The sequence below is a fragment of the Acinonyx jubatus genome, chromosome B1 (assembly GCF_027475565.1).
Source record: "Acinonyx jubatus isolate Ajub_Pintada_27869175 chromosome B1, VMU_Ajub_asm_v1.0, whole genome shotgun sequence".
NCBI lineage: Eukaryota > Metazoa > Chordata > Mammalia > Carnivora > Felidae > Acinonyx > Acinonyx jubatus.
Window position 1 is genome coordinate 45,926,629 of NC_069382.1, and position 25,212 is coordinate 45,951,840.

Below are 25,212 nucleotides of genomic sequence, written 5' to 3' on the forward strand. Positions count from 1 at the left end.
TTCTTTTTACCAAACCAAAAGACTCTGGTCTGCATGGTGCCCCAGAAGTCTTAAAAAAATATGTAAGTCCAGGAATCAAAAGCATCATGAGAAAACCATGATCTGGACATGTATGTGTATGTGTATGTGTATGTGTATGTGTATGTAGACTTTCCTGGGGCAATGTTATTCCCCTGATCTCTACCTCTGGCAACACTGAATTCCGTGAACTCCAGCTTGCAAACCCATCAAGAGGCTCCACTGCCTAATTTGTCATGGGCCCACTTTATTTGATTTGGGCAATTTAATCAGCATGAAGATGAATCGGCTGCAGGTCTCGTATGAGCATGCGTCATTTCTCTCCCTTCTTTTTTGGAATCTGTATTTGTTGGAACAAACCCTCATTGGAGCTCTCACTGGGGAGAAGGGGTGTGGTAGGAAACCAGAGTCAACACAAGCTGGAGCACTAAACTTGTTACTAACACATCCAGCAGGCATGAAGCAGCATTTGAAGAGCATTTTGGGGTTGTACAAGGCCTCCCTGTCTCTGTCTCTCTGACTCTCTGTCTCTCTCTGCCCTCCCGCCTGCTCTCTCTCTCTGCAACCAGCAGAGAAACTACTCCTCCAGTATAGCATCGCGATCATCATTTTCCCTATAAAGGAAAGTACAACTGCCTCTTCTAATGAAATAGTTCTTTCTTCCTGCTTTAATCAGCGGATTGTACTCTCTTTTAGGCTTAAATAATAATGGTCATATAATCTAATACAGTAAAAAGGAAATCAGCAAAACTATCTAGATGACCAAGAGTTATTATCCAAGCCACTTAAAGTAAATGGTATCTGCTCTGCCTTTTACAGATCTGGAATTTTAATATCTATGTAAGGGAAAAATATGTCTACAGAATTTTGAGGTAAGCAAAAATATCTGATAAACAAAAAACAGCATGCATGCCTTGTTAAATTATCTTCAGTTTGTGAACAAAACTTTGTGGTACTTCAATCACTTAATCTAAGACAGTCCCTCTGAAATACTAGTTCATAGGAAATTCTCCCTCTGCTCTACTCCTAGAGTACTTGTTTTCTGTATTTTAATTTGGCAATTAATCATACCGGATTCATGTGTCCTGCGTACTGAACTGCTGTTTCTCTCTTGTTGTGCCATTTAACTTTCCATGGTTTTATGAGCCTAGGAAAAAGGATGTGGGTTGTAGTGAGGGAAGAGCCTGGATTTAAATTGGACCAAACAACTGGATAGGACAACCGTGTTTGCCTACTTTACAGCTACCGTGGACTGATGCAATTAGGTAACAGTTCTGAACCTCGGTTTCCTCACCTTTAAAAAAATTTTTTTTAACGTTTATTTATTTTGGGGACAGAGAGAGACAGAGCATGAATGGGGGAGGGGCAGAGAGAGAGGGAGACACAGAACCGGAAGCAGGCTCCAGGCTCTGAGCCATCAGCCCAGAGCCTGACACGGGGCTCGAACTCACGGTCTGTGAGACCGTGACCTGAGCTGAAGTCGGACGCTTAACCGACTGAGCCACCCAGGCACCCCGGTTTCCTCATGTTTAAAAGAGAAATCATGGTACTCACTTCGAAGGTTATTACGAAAGTAAAATAAAATATATTCACAGTAGCTGGCATAAAAACTTATTAAAATACTGCTATTGAGGGGCACCTGGGTGGCTCAGTCGGTTAAGCTTCCAACTTCCACTCAGGTCATGATCTCGCAGTCCGTGAGTTTGAGCCCCATGTCAGGCTCTGTGCTGACAGCTCAGAGCCTGGAGCCTGCTTCAGATTCTGTGCCTCCCTCTTTCTCTGTAACCCCCTCCCCCCTCTTTCTCAAAAATAAACACTAATTTTTAAAAATTTTTTTTAACGTTTATTTATTTTTGAGACAGAGAGAGACAGAGAATGAACAGGGGAGGGGCAGAGAGAGAGGGAGACACAGGATCTGAAACGGGCTCTAGGCTCTGAGCTGTCAGCACAGAGCCTGACGCGGGGCTCGAACTCATGGATCGTGAGATCATGACCTGAGCCGAAGTCGGACGCTTAACCGACTGAGGTTCCCAGGCGCCCCTTAATTTTTTTTTTTTAATATTGCTATTGTTTTATCTCTTAAAATGATTTTTAAGCTCTTGGGACACTTGCTTAGGGGAAGCCAGTTGCCATGGTGAGAAGCTCAGTGACTCCGAGGCTGCCATGGCATGAAGGAACCCATGTGGAAAGGCTGCATGGAGAGAAAGCATGAGAGTGGGAAAGACATGCCCAAGCAGATATCCTGACATCCCACTCAGGCACCACACATGAGCAAAAAAGCCTCCAGATGACTCCAGCCTCATGACCATCTAACTGCAGCCGAGGGAAAGCCCGCTAAGTGAAACCTCCATGTGGACCGGGTCAACTCCCACAACCAGGAGGGATCAGACTGAATTTTTCTTTGAAGCCACAGAAAAGGGTTTCCTTTAAGCAAGTGTTACTTTATTTCATGGTTTGTATTTCCCAAGACCTAGCATCCTACCTTTTGCAACAATCACTATGTATAGGTATACGGGTATTTCTACATCTTTATTAAATTCAAATACCAATGTACTATATCAATGGATCTCTGTAACAACACACAGATTTTAAACCATCTGATTTTCTCTCCATGCATTTTCACAAAGGGATACTCTTTTTTTCAAACATGTATACAAGCATAATCATAACATATTTTAAAGTAGTGATTACTTACTGAGAACATATGCTATATTAATACTATATCCAACTCATCTATAAATCATAAGAACAAAAAGAAAAATCTCACAGTAAAAAATATGTATTTGGGGGGTTGTTTTCATGTTGCTCTTAAGTCCCCAAAAGAGATCTGTGGGTTTACAGAAAATGGAATAAAAATTCTCATAGAAACTTGGATTAGTCAGTAATTACACTTACATGTCAGATTTAGTCAGAGATTCCAGATAGTCCATAAATAGATAGGTAGATAGATCAGAAAGGTTGCACTGCCTTCGTAACCTGAAAAAACATGCATTTCAGTTATTTAGAAGAGACAATATATGACACTAAATTCTGTGCAGAACAACTTAATACAAATTCTCCCATTTGAGTTCCTGATTAATAACAGAAAAATCCTTCAAAAGAGAATTGCTAGAAGATGCAAAAACTTCATGAGCACACTTCTTTTTTCTTTCTTTAAGAAAAATTACTTATTTTTAGTAACCTCTACACCCCACCTGGGGCTCAAACTCACAACCCTGAGATCAAGAGTTGCATGCTCTACCAACCAGGCCAACCCCCCTGCCAACCAGACTCCCCCATGAACACATATCTTATCATAATCCCACATAAAAGCAAGGCTGTAATGTTAGATTTTAATTCAGTGTAAGTATCTTACTATATCTTGTGTGATAGCAACAGACGTGAAATTTTGCTGAAGAAGCAGCAAATTACTTTTATTAATTCTCCGTAGTTAAGTAAAAAGTAAAAAGATGATGGAATATATAGAAGGTGATAAAAGCCATGTAAGATAGAAACCAGAGCTGGATCCAAGAAACTATTACCTGGCATCAGCAACTCAAACATCATGTTGAGTTGATGAAAGATAGGGTACAAGAAAGAAGTAGACCCCAAATGTCATTGGATGTACAAAACCACCAATCTAGAGTAATTTTTATAAAAGGCTAGGCTAGTGTTTGTGATGCCCCAAAGGCATTCCCTGGCACCTGGTAAACTGATGCCTGGTGAAGGAGTATAGCCTAGAGTATGTGTTGTAATTACCCGCAAACTTTATACAAAATAAACTCAAGAAAGCCTGTAAGAATGGTTGATCAGCATTTTCTTTATACTACCCTTAGCATATCCCAATATTTCTGAATTTTCTTTTTACAGAAATTCAATAAGAGCTTCTCTAGATTAAACTCTGTCGAGAATCTGGAATCCAGACTGTTGGCACATTAAGGCATATCCATCTGCTTTACATACTTGCTGTCTAAGTGGCAGGTCTAAAGTTCCTTGATAATGATTCGAAGTCTTCCCTATATGAAAGATTACACACTTCTCTCAGAGATAGAGGTGCCTTCTTGTGGGCCAAGTTTCCTAATAATAGCTATAACAGTAACAAAATGTTAGTGACTCACATTTATTAAGTACTTACTCTGTGCTGGGCAAGCACTTGTTTCCTTTCATCTTTACAGTAATATTATGTTAACATGTAATAATATGCCTGTTATTGTCATCATTTTACCAATGGGGAAACTGAGGCCTAGAAAGGTCAAGGTCTCAGACCTGATAAGGAGCAACTTTTAATCTTCCTTGAAAGTTCATATGAACTTTTACCTGTAGATGTACATATTTACTTACATAATACTATATATATAAATAAATCTTATACATTATATATAATAAATTTATTATAAACAGCATCTATATTTATACATAATAATTTATATTATATATATTTCTATCATAATATATGCTTATATCTATAATAATTTATAGGTATAATAATTTTTCACCTTTATCATGTTAACAGAAATAATCACAGAGTTTATTCAAACATATATATTCATCTGTTCATCAACTTAAACAATTTGATCCTTAATGAAACTCAATCCCACAAAAACTGATAAGTAGTTATGTGTCATACATAGAGTAGGGATTGGCAAACTTCTTCTGTAAAGGGCCAGACAGTAGATATTTTAGGCTTTGCAGGCCAGACTGCCTCTGTTTACAACTAATCAATTCTGCCATTGTTTGTGCATGAAAGCAGCAATAGGTAATATGTTAACAAACAAATGTGACTGTGTTCCAATAAAACTTTATTTACAAAAATAGGCAGTGGGGCAGGATTTGGCCCTTGAGTGTAGTTTGCCAACCCCTGATGCAGAAGCAGTACACACACACACACACACACACACACACACACACAAGCACACATATACATTATATGTTTAAAACCAGATATATGCAATATGTAACTATTTCCTTTCTACTTTCTATATATTGCTTTCTTTCCTTCTTTTTCTTTTCTTCTCTTTTCCTTTTCTTTTCTTTCTTTTTTTTCTTTCTTTCTCTTTCTTTCTCTCTTCTTTCTTTCTTTCTTTCTTTCTTTCTTTCTTTCTTTCTTTCTTTCTTTCTTTCTTTCTTTCTTTCTTTCTTTCTTTCTTTCTTCTTTCAAGTAGGCTTCACACCCAGTGCAGAGCCTAATGTGGGGCTTGAATTCACAACCTTGAGATCAAGACTTGAGCTGAGATCAAGAGTTGAATGTTTAACTGACTGAGTAACCCAGTTGCCCCTATATAATTTATTTCTAATACTGGTATGATATTCAGCTGGTCTTTGTAATAGTACTCTGATAATTACTTTCTATGAAAAGTATTATAATTACAAAATTCATATGTAGTCATTGGTATATAGCTTTTGATGTTTATGATTCCTCAAGTTTCTTCCTGTAGCATAGACAACATTTTACTTCACACTGTCAATAAATGGAGTTGTATACGTTATATTTGCAGTTGGTAAATGATTCTTTGCTTGTTGATCTAAGTATAATCGTAGATGCTTTACACAAAGAGTTGAAAACTCTTTCTTGCTGTTCTTACTAACATAAGATAGATTTCTTTCTCCAACAGGAAGAAGATTTTTCACCATTCCTGGTGTGCTTGTATATGCCATACGGCTTACATAATTAAAGGGCCAGATTCTTTCTATTCAGTTTCTGGCTTTCAGCACTGCCATTTTCCTTTTCTTGCATTTTTTAAAAAGATCCAGAAGATGCTTAAAGAGAGGTGAAACTTTCCCTATTTTTTCTTGGAACAAAACCTACACTTTTATTAGTTTCTAAAGATTATTTTACATTAGCTGATTTCTGCTAGTGCTCATTAGAAAAAAGAATGTACGGTGTTAGTATTAAACTAAAGATTAAACAATAGAAATACAGTTGTTAAGGACTTAATATTTCATTGGAAAGCCAAGGCAATAAAAAGTGCCCAGTTTCAAACGTCCTGGGCCTTTTCTGTTTATTCTCACATGCTCATTTAATTTTTTTTAATGTTTATTTTTGAGAGTGAGAGAGACAAGAGTGTGAGCAGGGGGAGGGACAGAGAGACTGGGAGACAGAATTCCAAGCAGGCTCCAGGCTCTGAGCTGTCAGCACAGAGCCCAAGGTGGGGCTAGAACCCACGAACTCTGAGATCATGACCGGAGTCGAAATCAGACGCTTAACAGACTGAGACACCGAGGGGCCCCTTGCATGCCCATTAAATGACCTGGGGGAGGGGCACAGTGCAGTGCTGCAGAAGGAAGGTAGGCTCAGCAGTAACAGAAGCTTGGCTTGGGGTCCCAGCTTTCAGCTGAGCTGTGTGTGTCTCACGCCCAGGCTCCATATTTGCTACTTGAGATCAGTGATGCCTGGCATATGCTTATTACAAGGAGAAAGCAAAATGACATATGATAGAGTAGGAGTGTGCTCCATATCTCTTTTCTTCCTCTTGACGTAGTGTTTTCCTGATTCTGGAAGTCACTTTTTCATTTTAAAACAAACACCATTCTTTACAAATGAGCATGTTAGTGAAGCGAAAGCCACCCAAGTAAGGAAGGCAAGGTGCCAGCAGATGAGACAGTGCACTCTGGAAGACACATTGGAGAACAAATTGCTACCTGGAGAGCGAGAACACCCTTTCCTCTGAGTTTTGTGAAACCTTTAGCTATAGCCCAAGATAAAACTAAAGGTTAAAAGAGGGTAATTACCGATTGTTTAGAGGGTGACTGTTATGAGCTAACAAAATTATCACATTTCAAAGCTTGAAACTCCCCTTTTTTTTGAGCAAAGAAAATCATTTCATTAGGCAGTATTTGAAATTTTTCATGTTTGACTCCAGCATGATGTCTAAAGAGAACTTGAAGACAGAGCCCTCTTTTTTTTTTTTTTAGTTTATTTTTATTTATTTTGAGAGAGAGATAGAGAGCAAGCAGGGGAGGGGCAGAGAGAGAGGGAGACAGAATCCCAATCAGGCTCCATATGGTCAGCACAGAGTCCAACACAGGGTTTAAACTCACGAACCGTGAGATCATGACTTGAGCAGAATTCAGGAATTGGATGCTTGACGGACGGAGCCACCCAGATACCCCCAAAGTCCTCTTGAATGCAGAGTCTGGCTTGTATTTTCTGACCCACCAAGGCAGAGAAAAGGGAAGGTGTATGCATAAGTCAGGAAAAGGTCATTTTATCCAAAAATTTGGATATTGTATGTCCTCAACAGGGGGAACTTTCAAGAATATCCGCTGGCTGCCTCTCAGGTTTGCAGCAGAAATTGAAGTCAAAGAGGGGAATTTTTCATCTGCAGAGTCCCTAATTCACAAGAAAAGCAAGACTTCCTTTGTAAATTGATTTTTGAATTTCTCATCTGAGGTGAGAAAGAAACCATGCCATTGTTTTCCTATTAAAATTTTTTGACTGTTGTTGTTGTTTTCTTTAGAGAGAATGAAATCCCTTAACCTTCCCTGACTTTAACTCTGAGACTTTCTGATGCTGGAGAATGATTTCTTAGAAGAGGCGGTTGGGGATTCAGAAATGTCACACCATCCCTCTCTGCCAGGTGCGAATATTTTCCTCAGTGACTTCTCATCCTGCCTATCTATTTGTCTAATGTCAAGCTATCACTTCAGGAAACCCAGTAACAAGTTTAGCTGGTGAAGTGACTGGGAGCATACCCAGTCACCCTGGTCAATGCTCACTCAATTTCTCTTTTGGTGACTGAAATCAGGCTTCATGCTGATCCCTCAGAGGGTTCTTCCAGGAAAAGCTTGGCCAGACTTTCCCTTGCTTTCTAGTTGCAGGAAGCCCAATCCACAACTTTCCTGAGCAGTGTATCCTCCCACTGATCATGAGCTGAAAGGAAGAACACTTCTGTGAGTCGATGTGTGCAAGTGTGTGTGTGAGACGGTGACAGAGAAAGAGCATGCTTTCTTGTTGAAATGAAACAGAATTTATGAGTAGGAGCAGACAGTGTTTGCTCCTGTTTGGCTTCGTGCATAAAAAAGGAGGCCTGTGTCTCAGTTCTCTTGGGGACTCAGTTTTAATGAATTTGAGGTGTGTGTGTGTATGTGCCACGGACAAAGGATTTGAGAGCATGGGGAGAGCTAAAAGAATCATGTAAATTCATCAGTGCAGCAGAGTGAGGAAAAACCAGCACTGAAGGACTGGCCCCGTCCCTGCAGACCATGGGGTGTCCACAGGCTGAAAACCACTTCTAAAAAGAAGTGTTTGTTTGAATCTCCACAGTGATGCCAAAGTCTGAACATAGCATCGTGCTGTTCTGTAAAGAGGATGGTACATCCAGGATATGGCGAGGGCTCCTGATTACAACTACCTGGGTTTTCTTTTGGCCTCCGGAACTCTGGCTGGAACCCCTCATTGGCACCAAATCCACATTTTTATGCACCATTATTTTTTGCATGGATTAAAAGGCAATTTTTTTTTTCCTTGCTGGATCAAACCACACTGTGAGACTAAGGATTTAATGTTAACATTCTGTATTTTCAGTTTAACTAAGTCCATATCCTAGAAAATGTTTTCCTGCCAACCCCTACAATAAGGCTCTTGTCAGGCAGAGCTAATCTTCAGTGCTCTCTGGACTAGCCCATAATTAATTTTAAGAACAAAAGTAGAATTATTAAAAGTTATCTATATTTGATCATGTTTGGGAGGGGTGCAAAATACATAGTCACTTTCTAGGGTTCTTTTGGCACCAGTTATTCAGACTTTAGCCTGGGATTTGATGAAGACACCTTAGACATCCAAAGTCCCTCCCCCCGCAATGCCCCTCCGTAATTTGTGACCAGTGAGATCTTGGCTCAAGCAGCAGTGAATTACTAGGAGACAGAATTTTCATGGACACATTTTTCTACTTCCTGTTATTAGCAGGGAAGGAAGAATTTTCCTCTTCAGAAGCATACAATTGTTTCCAGGCTTGATTCTCTGTGCTGAAAGCAAAGTGTGTGGGCCGGTCTGTGGTGTGCCCATGTGTGTATAAGGGCTGATAGCAATGAGGAGGGTCAATGTGTGTTTGCATTGGATGGCGGGATTGATACTTGGAAGCATCTTGCCAGTAGCACTGAATGATTGTCAATGAAACAAAGACAGTGACCGGAATTAGCTTCCATGCCTTATTTACAGTTCCTATCATTAGTTGAACTTCAGCTAAGCAGCATGCTAGTCCCCTAGAGGACTAGCTTTGTATTTCTCCCATAAAATGTCGAAGTGGAAAGATGTTGCATGCTAAAGAAGACCACAGAGGGCTCTTGAATGCCATAGGAAGCTTTCTAGATGGGGATCAGAGGGGATGTGAAAATACACAATGCCATAGTCATTCCAGGCAGACTCCTTATAATAAATGTAAAATTGTATAGAAACACTATTGCGTTTCTGGTAAAGATGGGAAGACTTTTAGGTAGGAACCTCCTTGTGAGGACAAAGAGCCAATATATGAGGGCAGTGACTCTGGAGCCCTGGGAATGTCTTTGACGGACAGCTGCATAAAAAACATAGTGATTCAGGGAAGCTCACATCATTTCAAGTGCTGTAGCCCATTCGTAAAGAGTTCAATCAGACTCAAAGATCTTAATTTTTCCACCTAACCTCCTTTTGAGACACTGATTTAAACAGACGTTTTATCAGGGTGCCTGGATGGCTTAGTTGGTTAAGCATATGACTCTTGGTTTTGGCTCAGGTCATGATCTCAGGGTTCGTGGGTTGAAGCCCCACATCGGGCTCTGTGCTGATGGCATGGAGCCTGCTTGGGATTCTGTCTCCCTCTCTCTCTCTCTGCCCCCTCCCCTTCTCACATTCTCTCTCTCTCTCTAAAAAACAAATAAGTAAACTTCAAAAATAACTTTTAAACAGATATTTTATCAGCCATTTGGACCAATAAGGAATTCACTGACAGCTGAAAAAATGTCCTAAATCAAATCACAACAAATGCTATGTCTTTACTAGTCACAAGTTGATGAGATAATGTCTGGATTATATTTAGGAATTCACCCTTTTATCTAGGAATAAGAGTAAAGATATTTTCAATGAGATAAATGAATGTTGCAAGCAATTAAATCAAATGTCTACACCGCAAAGTCATGATTTGTACAACAGGAGAGCCCTGCTAACTCAGCCAGCCTGAGATTTAGTTGCACTGGCTCATTCACGGCCACCCTAAGCCAGCTGTGCGTTTCCCTGCTCTAACTGTGCTCATGATGTGCCTTCCTCTTAGTTTCTCCACGTCCAAATCCTAACCACCCTGCAACACCCAACTTCTCATCGTATTAATGAATGTTAATAACATTCATGCTCACGATGATGACCCTTCTCAGTTTTGGTCTTTGCTACTCATTTGGCATGTATTATTAATTGGCTTTTTCTTTTTTAAAGTTTTCATTTTGAAATGATTTTAGATCTGCGGAAAGTGTGGTCAAGCTAATACAGAGTCCTGTATGGCCACCATCCAGTTTCCTGTAATGTTAACATCTTGTGCAATCATGGCATATTTATCCAAACTAAGACATTCACTTGGTACAATACTATTAACTAAACAGTAGAGTTGATTTGGATTTCCCTATTTTTTCTAATACGATCTTTTCCCATTCTAGGATCCAATCCAGGATTCCACGTTGCGTTTAATCATTATGTCATCATTATGCCATTCTGCCTCCACCAATATATGACAGTTTCTCACACTTTTTTTTTTCTGATGTGTGACATTGACACTTTTGAAGGACGCCTCTATTTGTATTTTTCTTGGGTTTTCTCATGACAAGATGGAGGTTATGGATGTTGAAGAAGAATACCAAAGAGATGAGGTGTCTTTAACTTTACATTATACCTGAGGGCACATGGTGCCATTGTGACTTATTACTGGTAAAGATAGTCTCAAGCATTTTATTAAGTTTTGTCTGCTGGGTTTCTCTACTAAGTTACAATTTTTTTCCTTTACATATTTTATTTATTAGAAGTGAGTCACTAAGTCTTGCCCACATTTCAGGGGTGGGAAATTAAAGTCCACTTCCTGGAGGAAGGAGTACCAAAGAATTTCTGGGAATATATTAAAGATGATGATGACGGTAAGTGTTATGGGAAAGACACATTGAGGTTCTTCATTTATCCTGTTTCTTTTTAACATTTGCTCATTAACTTTAGCATTATCAGTGAATCTTGCAAAAAGTAGTTATTACTATGGTGGTCTAAAGGTGCTTTCCTTTTCTCTCATTTCTTCTATATTAATTATTTGGGATTCTTCCATATGGAATATTTGTCCATTTCCTCATTTATTCATTTACTCAATCATTTATTTGTACTAGTATATCATAGATGCTTATATTATTTGTGTTATAATCCAATATTCTCTTTATTTCATTCCAGTGTTGGCCTTTGGAAGCTCGTGTATTTTTGTCAAGCCTCCATTTTATTTACTTATTTTTTGACCACTTCTTTAATTTCTGGAAGCTCAAGATGCTCCGGCATCATCTTGTATTTCCTGAACCCTAGAATTGACTATTTTTCCAAGAAGCCCTGGTTCTTATTATCAGAGAATGGTTTTTAGAAACCAAGATCTGGGCACTAGCTGTGTGTGTTATTGCTACCGGCCTATCATTGTTTTTCGATCCTTTGTGCAGAATTAGAAAATATATCTGTACGGATACTATTCTGTGTATATCCTCATATCCATATCTCAGCACCTTCCGTCCCTCTTCCCACTTCTCTCTCTCTCTCTCTCTCTCTCCGTGTACGTCTGCATGCATGCACACACGTGCACAACATACACATACACACACATCTCTTACTCTAATCCACTTCTTTATTTGGCAGTGAGAGACTTGGCTTCCATTATTTACAAGTCATTTCCTGAGTGTTAAACTCACTAGAGTACACATATAAAGTAGTTCCAGAACTGTTAAACTGTATTCCTGAAAAACAAACTTACCAACCACAGTACAATGCTTAGGTATAGTTCTTTTTTGTCTTCAGAATTCCATTTTACAGTTAAACCTGTGCGTGTCAAATTTACTTGGGTCGGCTTATTTTATACTCCAGTCCCTTCAGAGTGATTTTCTTGCTCATCTGTAATATAGCTATAGTCATTTGCCAGCGGTTGCATTCCATCGAGGGTTCCCGACATTTTTTGTTTATTTGTTTAATTTGCATGGAATAAAGTTCACTTGTGGTGTATGGTTCCATGGGTTTTGACAAATGCACGAAGTCGTTTATACACTTCCACAGTGCTGTGCAGAACTGATCTATCACATGAAATCCCCCTGCGATCCCCTGTGAATCCATCACTCACCACCCCCCTCTTAAAATCCCTCAAATACTTACCTGTTGTCCACCCTTACAGTTTTGGCTTCTCGAGAATGTCATCACATAAATGGACCATACCATATGTAGCCTTTGGGGTATGGATTCTTTCACTTAAATTCAAAAATGAATTTAAATGTCATTAGTAGCTTATTCCTTTTTTATTGCTGAGTAATACTCCATTGTATGGACGCACCAAAGTTCACTTAGCCATGTATCTATTGAAGGACATTTTGGTTGTTTCAAGTTTCAGTTCTATTATGAATAAAGTTGCTACAAACGTTGGTGTACAGATTTTTTGTGAATTCAAGTTTTCAATTTACTTGAGTAAACACCTAGAAATGGGGTTGCTGGGTCCCACACATGCTGGGTCATATGGCAAGTATATGTTTAACTTCATAAGAAACTGGAAAACTGGTTTCAAAACTGCCTATACCACTTGGCATTCCCACCAACAACGGATGAAGGTGAATTAACTTTTTATATCATTTTCACCTATAACACAGGCATTGTTTATTTATTCATAATTATTGAGTCCTTGTGTATCAAACAGTTTTCAAATGTTTTTTAATAAAGATTTAATTTGGTTGTAAGAGAGAAAATACATGTGCATATAAATAAATAAGATAATTTTAAAGAGTGATGAGTACCATTAACAATATTGTTCAATGATTGAGATGAATCACTTCAAGGAATTAGAGCCTTAAAATTTCATTTGCCCCACTGACTAAGAACCTAATAAAAATTCACAGACACCAATGAACGTGTAATGGGTGTTCTGAAATGATGCTTTGGAAATGTGTTGTTAAGGGAATTTAATAAACTATAATCTTCTGCTGAATTTCTGATCCTACTATCTCTTGCTTGGATAGCAAGTGGAAAAGGATCTCTTGGAACAGGCTCAAGCATTTTTTGTTTGTTTGTTTTTTAAAAATGTAATTTGGAGAATAAAAAGTAGAGGAGTAGAGGGGAAGAGAGATCTGAAACAGAGGGAATTTCTCTTCAGTCTTCTAAGATAGACCCTGCTTTTAAAGTTGACTTAAAAAATGTCTTTACTATCAAGGAGAAATAATTCAATTGGGTTACAAGTGCTGTGTCTTTAGAACTGTAAGACACAATATATCTTAAATTTTTTTTTAATGTTTATTTATTTTTGAGAGAGAGAGAGAGAGAGAGTGAGGGGCAAAGAGAGTGGGAAACACAGAATCCAAAGCAGGTTCCAGGCTCTGAGCTGTCAACACAGAGCCTGACGCAGGGCTTGAACCCCCGAACTGTGAGATCATGACCTGAGCGCAAGTTGGATGCTTAACCGACTGAGCCACCCAGGTGCTCCCACAATATATCTTTATAAAGAAAATTATGAATTAATTTATGAAATCATCTGGAGAGACATATAGTATCATGCGTGGAAGTAGGAACAACTTAATGTTTAGCTGTAGGAGGTTTAGCAATTGATTTTCATAATACTGGATTTATGGTTCAGTAATTTTCTATGTGGATGGAGGTCAGGGTGTCAGGGATATTCCCCTGATACCATCATGTTTCTCTTATGTAGATATGCATTGTTATCCAATATAGGAAGCAACAGACTTCCCAAAACCAGATATTTTAAAACATTAATCATGGAACTTTAGCTAATAGAATATCCTAAGAATGCCCAGAAACTCATAATGGTGCTCAGCTTAGGCTTCAGATGCACTGGACACTGAGCTGAATGTGCTAAACCTGTTTCTGGGGAGATGACCCTTGTTAGAATGGCTGAGCTTGGCAGGGACAAATAAGCTTCACTGGTGTTGCAAGTAGAGAACAGTGAGTTTCAGTAACTTAAATGGGGACCATCGCTCTCAATATCTGCTCTGCATTCTGAATACTATTGCCCTCCCGGTTCTTCCCAGCTTATGAAATTAACATTTGCCTGTTCTTACTTAATGATGTAGAAAGTATGTAGCTGGCTTTTGGAGACCATTTAGTTTAGGAGCCTCTCGGGGAAGGGAATGATTTGAGGGGAAGTTATACTGGGTGTCATTGGAAATGAATGCTTTCTCAGAATTATGAGCAAAAATATTCAGAGATGTCTCGTGAGTTCGGAAGAGTTTGTATGGGTCCACATGACATTCTCTGTGGGATCATAATTCTCTAGAAGCGGAGCTCCAATATCACTCACCAGCTAACGATCCCCACAATAGTGAAAGAAAGATGGTCAAGCATAGTGCGACTAGGACTCTTGTCCTTATTTAGCATTTACTTCCTGGAAGCTTCTCTTTAGGTGATTAGCCACTCATTTCAGATGCCTAGGAGTGATTTTCTACATGTTGCTGTTACTTTAACCTCACTTTATGCCCATCATTTTAATAAAATGACTATATTTTCTCTGACAGGATATGAAAAAGCATTGATGAATAAAACGTGGATGAATTTTGTAGGGAAGATAAACACACACATACACATATGCACATATATATGTATGTGTAAATATGGGTATGTATGTGTGTGTGTCCGTGTATCTTCTTTGATTGAGTGTTGGTTTTACTTTCCTTGTCCATGGCCCATGACATTATCAGATGCTATTTCTCTCCAGGCCAAGAATGACAGTGCTGGGTAAGGGGAAAAAGGGAGAAAAATGAAAACATGTTACTCATGTTTAAAACAGACAACAATACTCTAACAGTAGGACTTGCTCAGGGAATTGTAATGCAATGAATATTTAAAATATTTTAATGAGGTAAACCATTGTTAAGCTCATGTAAAGAAAAGAATTCAGAAGTGATTAAAGGAGAGCCTAGATTTATTTAAATATAGGTCAAAGTTTGGGTCCTGTGCAGATATGCTCTTTTAATTTGTAGATGATCACCCGCTTAACGAATAACTATCATTTTTGGTGATCGAATTAAGGCTGGTCCCTTTGCTGTTAAGGAGCACTGGAGCGCATATGCTCCAGCGCATACACATCTCTGCAGCTGTCGGTCTAACACAATCCCTTAGGCACTGTATATATATTGATCTGCTTTGCAGCAGCTCCACCTATTGGTAACAAAGGGCAGGGGACAGACCAATGCAAACTGACTTCAAGGCAGATTTCATGAACTTTGGCTGTCGTGCTCCTCAAGGCTAAGGAACAGAGGGCAGCAGGACGTGGGACCGCCATTTTGAACCTGACACTACATGTTCGCCAAACTGGGCTGAAAGAGAAGCTGTCATTGTGTGTTATTTTAAGGGCTGGCTCTGGGAATTAACTCTGTTACACATAAAAGGACGGTGAGGGGATGTGCAGACTAAATGAAGAGAAATACTGTCTGAGGATTTCAGGCTTCATGTTACTAACAAATATTAAGGATTTTCATCCGTCAGACACTGGCAGTAAATTTCTCTCTCCCTCTTTTTTTTTTTCTTCCATTTGTCAGGTGGTCGTGGGGCAATAAAGTTCAGACCCCCTTAGAGGTAATGAGCTTTGAACATTTGATGAAATGGATTTCCTTTCTGCAAACAGACCTCGGAAAGCAGGTTGTCTAGTGACATTCCAACATATAAAACTGTCCACCTTCCACATCCCAGGGAGGGTGATGGTAGTTGGAAAGATGGTTACTTTAGTGGGTGCTCGGCAAGGCATTATAGCAGTGTTGCTGTTGGAATGGAGCCTCTTGACAGAAAAACACAGACTACCAATACATCTTTACCTTCTCATTCCAAATGTAACTGGAGTCACTTGCAATTTCTTGTTGTTGTTATGGGGAGGAAAAGAAAGGGATGCTTAGCAACACTGGTGCTCTCATTTTCTTTTCTTTAAAAAAATTTTTTTTAATGTTTATTCATTTTTGAGAGACTGACAGAGCAGGAGCAAGGGAGGGGGAGAGAGAGAGGGAGACACTGAATCTGAAGCAGGCTCCAGGCTCTGAGCTGTCAGCACAGAACCTGATGTGGGGCTAGAACTCACAGACCGTGAGATCATGATCTGAGCCAAAGTCGGAAGCTACTGAGTCACTCGGGCGCCTCAGTCTAATTTTCTTTTAATAAACTTTACTTCTCCCCCTCCTTCTGACTATTTCCTCTTTCTTTTTCCCTGGTTCAAAATGCAAAGGAAAGGAAGACAGATGGGCCACTTTGGTGTTCTAAGCAGGATCCAGTCAAGGCTGATGGTAAGGAGCAGAGACACTATTCTCCTTCTTTTTGGTGTGCTCTCATACCCTAAGTTGGAACAGGTTTATCGCCACCACATAAACATGATTCCCATGATCATTTTTTAAAAATGTTTTTATGTAATTTTGAAGGGGGAGGGACAGCGAAAGGGGGATAGAGGATCTGAAGCAGGCTCCACGCTGACAGAAGAAAGCCCAACATGGGGCTTGAACTCATAAACTGTGAGATCATGACCTGAGCCAAAGTCTGACACTTAACCGACTGAGCCACCCAAGGGCCTCCCATAATAATTTATTTCTTAACTAAATAGCGTCAAGGACCTAGTTGCAGGCCCCCATTTGCTTTTAATTCTCCCTCACTTAAATAAGATATGAATCTGAGAATCTGAGACAAGTACATAACCATTAAGGAAGCACATTCTTTCCTGACAGTGTATGTAGTAAACAAAAACAATGAAATGGGTGAAGTGATAGCTGACTACACCAGGGCACAGAGGAGTGGAAACTATGAGTGAACATCAGACTTGGCATTTCAGTTCCACTATTAGTGACACAGAGTGAATTTGCCCTCTCTCTCTCGTCATTTCTCAGAACCAATCCTAGGATTGGTTGCTTCCATGGATCCATGTATACTTAAACACTCATGCCCTAAGCAAAAGAATAGGAATCACAAATGATTTCCTTTCATATCATTCCACCAAATAGCTCCTGTTCAATCAAAATACACCAAGTGGACTTTATTGGGATTAAGTGACTTGAATACCATCACAAAAGTAAGGGATAGCAAAGTCCACACATGTAAAATGGAGTTAAATTAACCAAACTAAGCAAAAGAAATGTACCCCCTTCTCCAAATAAAACTCAAAAAGCATGAATATTTCACTGCCTGTTCTATGGATTAAAACAAAACCAAACAAAATTTGAGTTATTATTTGAATAATATATGGAGACCATTGAATTCCAAGGGAGATTTTATGCTTAAAAAGTCTAAAATCTAGCAAAGAAATAAGGTGTATGCTTAGTAAAATTAAATAGCATAAAAACAATAGTAGTAGTAGGCAACAACATAGAATGTTAAAAAGACAGTAATTCATTAACAAATGAATGGTACATCATGTCCTATGTGTTTATAGGAAGAAGTGGTCACTGATGGTCTAGAAAAGTGAAGGAGGATTCTTTTAGCTTTGAAGAATAGATAAATTTAAATGATTATATGGTAATATCACTGCCTTTTCCTAGTTCTTAAGTGTACTTTCCAGAGATATCTTACTTTGATCTCATGCATTTTCTAAGGTAGGTGGTTTTATGCATCTTGATCTTGATTCACGAAAAGCCTAAAATATGTCATAAAAATGAAAAAAAAGTTAAAAGGCGTCTTTGAACTCCAACCTCTTCAAAGAGTGGAGTTAAATGAACAACTATAAGAAGCAACAATAACAAATCTTTGTTGGTACCATTAGACTTTGTTTTGAAAGTCATTTTAATAAATACCAATGCCTAGCAATGTGGTTCCCAGGTGCAGTATGTTTGATATTGCATTTATACCTATATTTATCCCTGCCCCCACCAAATTGCCAAATCTTTATTGGGTACTTACTTTATTTATTATTATTATTGTTGGGGGAAAGAGAACTTACTTTAGGGATAAACTTGGTGTAATGAACTTGAAAATAAACACTGTGAAAAGACACTGATATTTGGCTATACTATATTACTCTCAAAGTAGGGAAGAGACAAGGATATTCAGAACTAAGGTAAACAATGTGATAGAATAGTTACAAACAAAGGGTATAGGAATCATTTCTGACTTTGGGATTAGAGAAAATACCCTAGAGGATATGACTTTGGTCCTTGATGAATTTTGACAGCAGAGAAAAAAAAACCCCGAAGAATTACAATTCTTTATAATTACATACTTATACATAGAATAAGTAAATCGATGGAATAAGTGTGTGAATAGCTCGAGTAAGATGCTAAATAATTTGGAGCATCAAAAAGAATAGAGAAGAAAATTGTCAACAATCTTTCGTGAAGACAGAGAATTTGGACTTCACCCTTTTTGCAATGAATTGGAATGATTTTGAGTCTTGATATTTTTGATATTGACTGGTGTTTACAAATGAATTTGACCAGATATTTGTAGCAAAGAACAATTGAGAATAAAGTGCATTAGTTGTAGTAGAAGATATGAAGCATGGAATAAATGGGAACAATTACACTGGGACTATGGTAGTAAAAATGGAGAGATTAAAAGAATGCTACATACGAACAAGTAATGGGAATTGGGAATGATTGGGTATATTAAAGAACTAAAACTACAGGGTGATTAATGACTAAAGTTACTCCTTTATGAGATGCCATTGGTCAGGGTAAGCTAGTTTCTGTGATAAACCCCAAAGTGTGACTGAACACAATAAAAATGCATTTTTTTTTTTACCTACATTCTAAGAAGAATTGACAAAGGGAGTGATCAGTTCTGCTCCATGAAATAATTCAGGGGCCCAGGCTCCTTCCATTTGGAGCTCCACAAACACCCAGGATCTTGAATTACTATACTGAAGCCTCTGCATTTGGCCAACAGATGAGGTAAGAGAGGAAGACAGAATGGAATATTTCATAAGGCTTTAAGATCAGACTCAAGGGTTCAAATTCCATTAGTTCCATCTAAGTCACATAATCCATTTAACCTCAAGGGAGTCAGGAAATGTGTGACATGAAGGGATAGAACGTGGATACTGGTGAACAATTGGCTCGTTTCTGCTACAATGATCAGTACATAGCAATGGCATGAACCAAAAATTTTAAAAAGCAAGTTTGATGGGAAGCAAAGAAGAGTTCACGGTTGAACATGTTGAGCGTTGCATGCATGTTTAGCGTTGCTCTGTGCTGCTGAAAATATTCTGCAGGTTGTGCTAAATTTGAGTTTGAATATCAGGGTGGAGTTTCTGATGTGGGAATTATTAGTACAGAGGTGGTAGTATAAACAAAGTTGTTATTGAATAAAAGGGAAAACCATGGATGAACCGGTAGGGGCCACATAAAATAAGACAAGCAAAGGAGGTTGAAAAACGGCAGTCAAATGTGAGGAAACAAAGAATGGAGAAGACAGTCAAGGGAGCCAAAGGAGGCTAGAGCAAAAAGGGAGAGGAGTGCAGGCCATCACATACTGCAGGAGAGAGGCCGAGGAGAGGAAAGACAAAGAAATGGGAATTGGTGAAGATTAACACACTTGCTGGCAAGTACAGGGAAGATAAAGGGGCAGGAGACTAGAAGAAGGATGGCACTAATTAGCAATGCACACAAATACTGCCAAAACGTGTTTTTTGTTGAATTATACAGTAGATGGTGGATTCCAGAAATGTGAAAAGAGCATCGACTTGAATTTGGATTCGGCTTCTAATTTAGATCTGCTGATCCCTGACTCCTTGGGTTAAACATTTAATCTCAATTAGTTTCCCCACATGTGAAATGATGCAATTGGACTCTATGTTTTCTAAGACCCTTCTCTCTTTACATATTTGAGTTGAATTATTAGTTAAGGCAATGCAGTATAATCATGAACAAATGAGCTCTGCCTTAGTATCATTCCTGTGATGCAGCTTTGATCAAATCATTAAAATTCTCTAACCTTCATTTCCTCCTCTACGAAATGATAACAATAGCATCTACCTCTTAGGAGTGTTTTAAGGTTTAAAAAAGTTACTGATCAGGGGCGCCTGAGTGGCTCAGTCGGTTGAGCATCTGACTTCAGCTCAGGTCATGATCTCACGGTTCATGAGTTTGAGCCCCATGTCAGGCTTTGCACTGATAGTGCAGAGCCTGCTTTGGATTCTGTGTCTCCCTTGTTCTCTCTGCCCCTCCCTGGCTAGTACATGTGCATACACACTCTCTCAAAAATAAGTAAAAATTAAAAAAAAATTTTTAAAGTTACTGATTAGAGGCAGCTGGGTGGCTCAGTCAATTATGTGACTGACTCTTGATTTTGGCTCAGGTCATGATCTCATGGATTGTGGGATTGAGCCCACATTGGGCTTTGTGCTGACAGTGTGGAATCTGCTTGGGATTCTCTCTCTTTCTCTCTCTCTCTCTCTCTCTCTCTCTGCCTTTCCTCCGTATTCTCTTTCTCCCTCAAAAATAAATAAACTTAAAAAAAAGTTACTGATTACAATACGCATAGCACAATGCCAAATATCTAGTAAATAATTCTAAATGTGTGGGCTAGCAAGACTAGGAGAATAGTTAGGCCATTGGGATGGACGTGAGAGAGAGTGAATTCAGAGGAGTTCTTGGCATGAAATTTTGGAAAAAGAACAGCTTGTAGCATCTAGGAATTGTCTGATTCTTACTGATTATACAAAGAGAACATGTGTGGGCCTAACAAGGTTAAAAAACAAGACTGGAAATTTATACATGCATTTGCATCAGACATTCATGAAGACTTATAACCTATTCAGGCTGTTCTTGGTGCAGGGAAGAAAAGAGAAGTAGATAAGGAGTGAAAAGTCTAGTTTCCATATTTATACAGTGTAAATGTCTAACTTGCCTTTGGTTTCTACCCTACATGGTCTTAAAACAATGGAGAACAATCTTGTTCTCTAAATGATTGTATGAGTGTTCAAAGGCTTACTAAAATACAGAGGGGAAATAACACCAGAAAAGAGTTTTGTTTCTTTTTTGTGTAGCCTGAAGTAGGCAGTCTGAAAAAGACCAGCAGTAAGCACTTGAAATATCCACTTTTAAATGCCTCTGGTAATTTTTCACACACACAAAAAAGGCACTCTTGTTTATTTGAGGAACAGAACTGAAAAAAATATATGTACCAGAAGCAAGAGAAATCAACATCCTCGCTATAGAATTAGTTGGCTGCAGACAGTGTTTTATGGGTGGTTTCACTACTACTTTAATTAACTTCAAACAAGGAATACATTCTAGCTTTGCTCTTTCTCAAGTGTGTGAAGCTGGATTCTGTATGTGTGATGATTATAACATTGAATTCCACCCTTTGGGAAATCAACCTGACATTGCTCTGAATTGCCCATTGAGTATACAAGGCATTCAAGTCCTTTAAATTATAAAGGACAATGTAAGAGAGTCTTTCCTTCCATGTCCTGATTGGCTATTACCTTGTTCCTTCAAGCCAATAGCATTAACAAGTTCAATTAGAAGGGCTAATGCTGGAGCTGGGGATTGAGACTGAACTGATTGAGGAAGTATAAGGAAGACTAGGAATATAGTATTATAGCTGCAATCAGTATTTTTAAAGCTATTGAAGTTCTTCAGAAAGACCTAAAAAGAATTAAAATTCCATTGTGCCTTAAATATTTACTTAGTGGTTTTTTTTTCCCCTTTAGCTTTCTTCAGTGTGTGAGATGTATTCCTTAAATTTCTTTGTGGTATCCATATATTCCTATGCTACCTGTGGAGTTACTCTTTATTAAGCACTTGCTATGTGCTAGGCAATGTGCTAAGTGCTTTGTATATGTTACTCTCATACTCTTAATACTCACCCTGATAGTTATCATAATCCCCACTACAGAGATGAACACAGCAAGGCTAAGAATTGGTAAGAGCTGCTATTTGAACACAAACTCTTATATCCCAAGTCAGCATATTGTATAATCACAAAGCTACATAGCTTATCAGTCACCACATAAGAAAACCAAACCAAACCAAACCAAACAAACAAAAATACCAAAAACCAAAAGACAAAAAATCCAAAAAACAAAACAAAACAACCCAAAAAAGGATTAATTTCGGAGAGACTGGGACTAAGGGTGGGCTGAATCTTGTGTCAACAATTAGCTGAGCTTGTCTTTGGGAACTTCATAGGATCTATGCAGAATTGCTTTTTCTAAAGTTTTAAGAGAGTTAGAAAAAAAAATTTTTTTTTTAAATGCAGCAACTTAGCTGAAGAATTCTCTCCCATGCTGGACAGAAGATAGGAAGGTGAATAGGGGCCATATTATGAACTAGAAGCAATTTTTATTACTTCTCAGCTGTAGGTAGATCATTTGGCCTCACGGAGTTAGTTCTTTCTCTTTCATACCACCGGAATCTGTGGTCAGTTTGCAAAAATGGAGAAATGGAGAGGTTCCATGTGAATTTTGGCTGCAGCTGGAAACTTACTTAGCTGGGAAAGGAAGAGATTTGTCTCCTGAAAAAGTCAGCTTTTCCTAACTCTGGAATATTGTATGAGAAGCTCAAAATGGTAATGTCCTGCCAACTTCCCGCTGTAAAATCAAAGTCTCTTCACCCCTCTTACCATCAAGAGAGCTGCTATTAATTCTCACTGTGATTTTTCTAAGGTGAAACACAGATGCATGTAAGCTCCACAGGGTGCGTGACTTCGGAAGAGGTCAGTAATTGTCCCACCCAGCAAGAATCACTCACAAAGATGAATTGTTTTGGCTCTTGTTTTTTTAGTGAGCATAAATTCATCAGTGTTCCTTCATTCTCCATGGATACAGAGACAGACGGGTGACACATGGCTGGGCTACTGCCTCTGGAAATGTGCTCCCCCCGATTAGGGATCCAGGCAACTGAGTGTGTGTCTGTGGGTCCGTGTACGTTGTTATTCTGAGAGAATTAGTGATACAGAGGAAGGAGAGGTGGCAACTTGTTCAGCACTGATCCTTTCTGACCTTTCTCTGTCATTTCAGTGAGCCAACTTCTTTACTCTGGAGAATAGAGGAAGAACTTCTCTAACATGAGATTTGAAGAGCTGGTTAGAATTCCAGCTGCCCCTCAGTATGTGTAAGACCCTGGGGTGGCCACTTGACTTTTCTGAGCCTTAGTTCCCTTAGTTATCAAATCAGAGCTACCATGCTTACCTTACAGGTTTGTTGTCAGGACAAAAACGAGAGGATGTACAGGAAAAACTGTGACAGTGACAGGTAGGGCATCATACAGGTCTAGTGAGGTATTAATTGCATTGTCTTTGGGTAGGTGTGTTGAGTCCTGCTTCTTCCCTTGCCATGGGCCCACTTACCCAGACAGGGATTACATGCATGGGGTGGCCAAGGAGAGAGGTGGAGGTGAGGGAACCAAGGCTGATCTGTGAACTACTGCTAAAGCAAGCCAGGGCTTAATCCTGCAAATATTTTCCGAGCTTTCCTTTAACATGAAAGCCAATCCTAAGTTTTGGGAATTACCTGTACTCTTAGACCTCTAAAGCTCAAGTGCTTTGCAACTTACCATAACTTTTGATGCTCTTTTGGGTTTATTTAAAGCAGATCTTATGTAGACATTAGGGATGGAATGAAGTAGAAGGGAAGATCAAAAAAAATTAAAATTTCCTTCTGACCTCATACTTGTTAGGGGTAACTTTGGGCCCTATGTCAATTTAAGACATCCTTAGGGATAAGATAAATTAAAAACCATGATCTTTCTTTTCTTTCCCTTCTTTCTTTCTTTCTTCCTTTCTTTTTTTTTTAAATATAAAATCTACAGTTAAGTTCACTGGGACATTTTCTTTTAAGCTGCAAGGATGTTGCTAAAGAGATTCTTAGTTTTTTAAGCTTTGATTTATTGATTTTGAGAGAGAAACAGCATGAGTGGGGGGGACAGAAAGTGAGAGAGAACCCCAAGGAGGCTCTGCACTGCTAGTGCAGAGCCCGACATGGGGCCTGAACCCACAAACCCACAAACCATGAGGTCATGACCTGAGCTGAAATCAAGAGTTGGACGTGTAACCTACTGAGCCAAACAGGAGCCCCAGTCACTAAGGAGATTCTGATCATGAATCAGTCACTGAGAGCTTAGCATTACTGCTACTAGGTAAATTTCTGTATTGACATTTCACTTGGAAAAGCGAAGGATTGGTAAGAGATTGAGTTATAAAATAGGTAAAGATCTTTGGTTTACAACTAGCTTATTTGTGTGTGTGTGTGTGTGTGTGTGTGTGTGTGTGTGTGTGTGTGTGTATTGCAGATGTTTCACTGAAAGGGGGTCAAAATACACTCCCTTAAAATAAGACTGGATTTGATGTCAGAAAGTGACTCATTAATCCAAAGAAGAACACAGATTGTATATATTCAACTCCAGTGTGCCAGAGTACAAATCTAAAGAGACTCATCACACATTCTCTCTTTTTTAGAGTTTATATTGTTCCTCTTCAGCATTGAGAAATGTCCCTTGCTAAAAGCACTTCCCCACTAGTCCATAGCCAGCAGGGAAAGAATCTGCTTTAGTCACTGAGACCATTGAAAACATCTGGTTGATTAACAGATGTTAATGCCAGAATAGCTTTGGTTTGATCAATGATGTAATCAATTATGAAAGTTATAATTTTAGCAAGGTTTAGACTGTTCCATTAAATAAAGATGGAACATGTCTGATGTTCCAGATTTTCAGAAAAAAAATATATTTCTCCAAAACCAGTATTTGTGGAACATCTGCATACATACAATTTTAGATGTGATTTTTAACATGTCTATATGGCAACTACCTTACATAAAAATGATACAGTGGGGGAAAACATAGAGATTTTTTTCCCCTTGTAATTGAGGGGAGGATAAACATTTAGTCTGATTTTATGGATTAAAGAGACAATAGAAAATATATGAGTTGAACAGCCAACTGAGGTCCAATTATTTTGTTTGGGAGGAAATTGTTTAATGGATTATTTTGTGTTTCAGATATTCATATTGTGGTATATGAATGTGATGTTTAGTTTTACTTTCTGTCATTAAACAGAAGGAGCAACAACACAAAAGATGAAAAAGTGAACACAATAACAAGAAACCAAAGTAAAATGAAAAG

General features: G+C 38.7%; 1 long non-coding RNA gene across 1 annotated transcript in view; it reads right to left on the reverse strand.

Moving 5' to 3' along the window:
• Positions 1-1,866: 1,866 nt before the first annotated feature.
• LOC128314398 (uncharacterized) overlaps positions 1,867-25,212 on the reverse strand; it is a 734,161-nt gene continuing 710,815 nt past the window's right edge. Inside the window, exon 6 of the long non-coding RNA XR_008295997.1 lies at positions 1,867-2,994. This is a non-coding gene — a long non-coding RNA (uncharacterized LOC128314398). The remainder of the gene's footprint in view (positions 2,995-25,212) is intronic.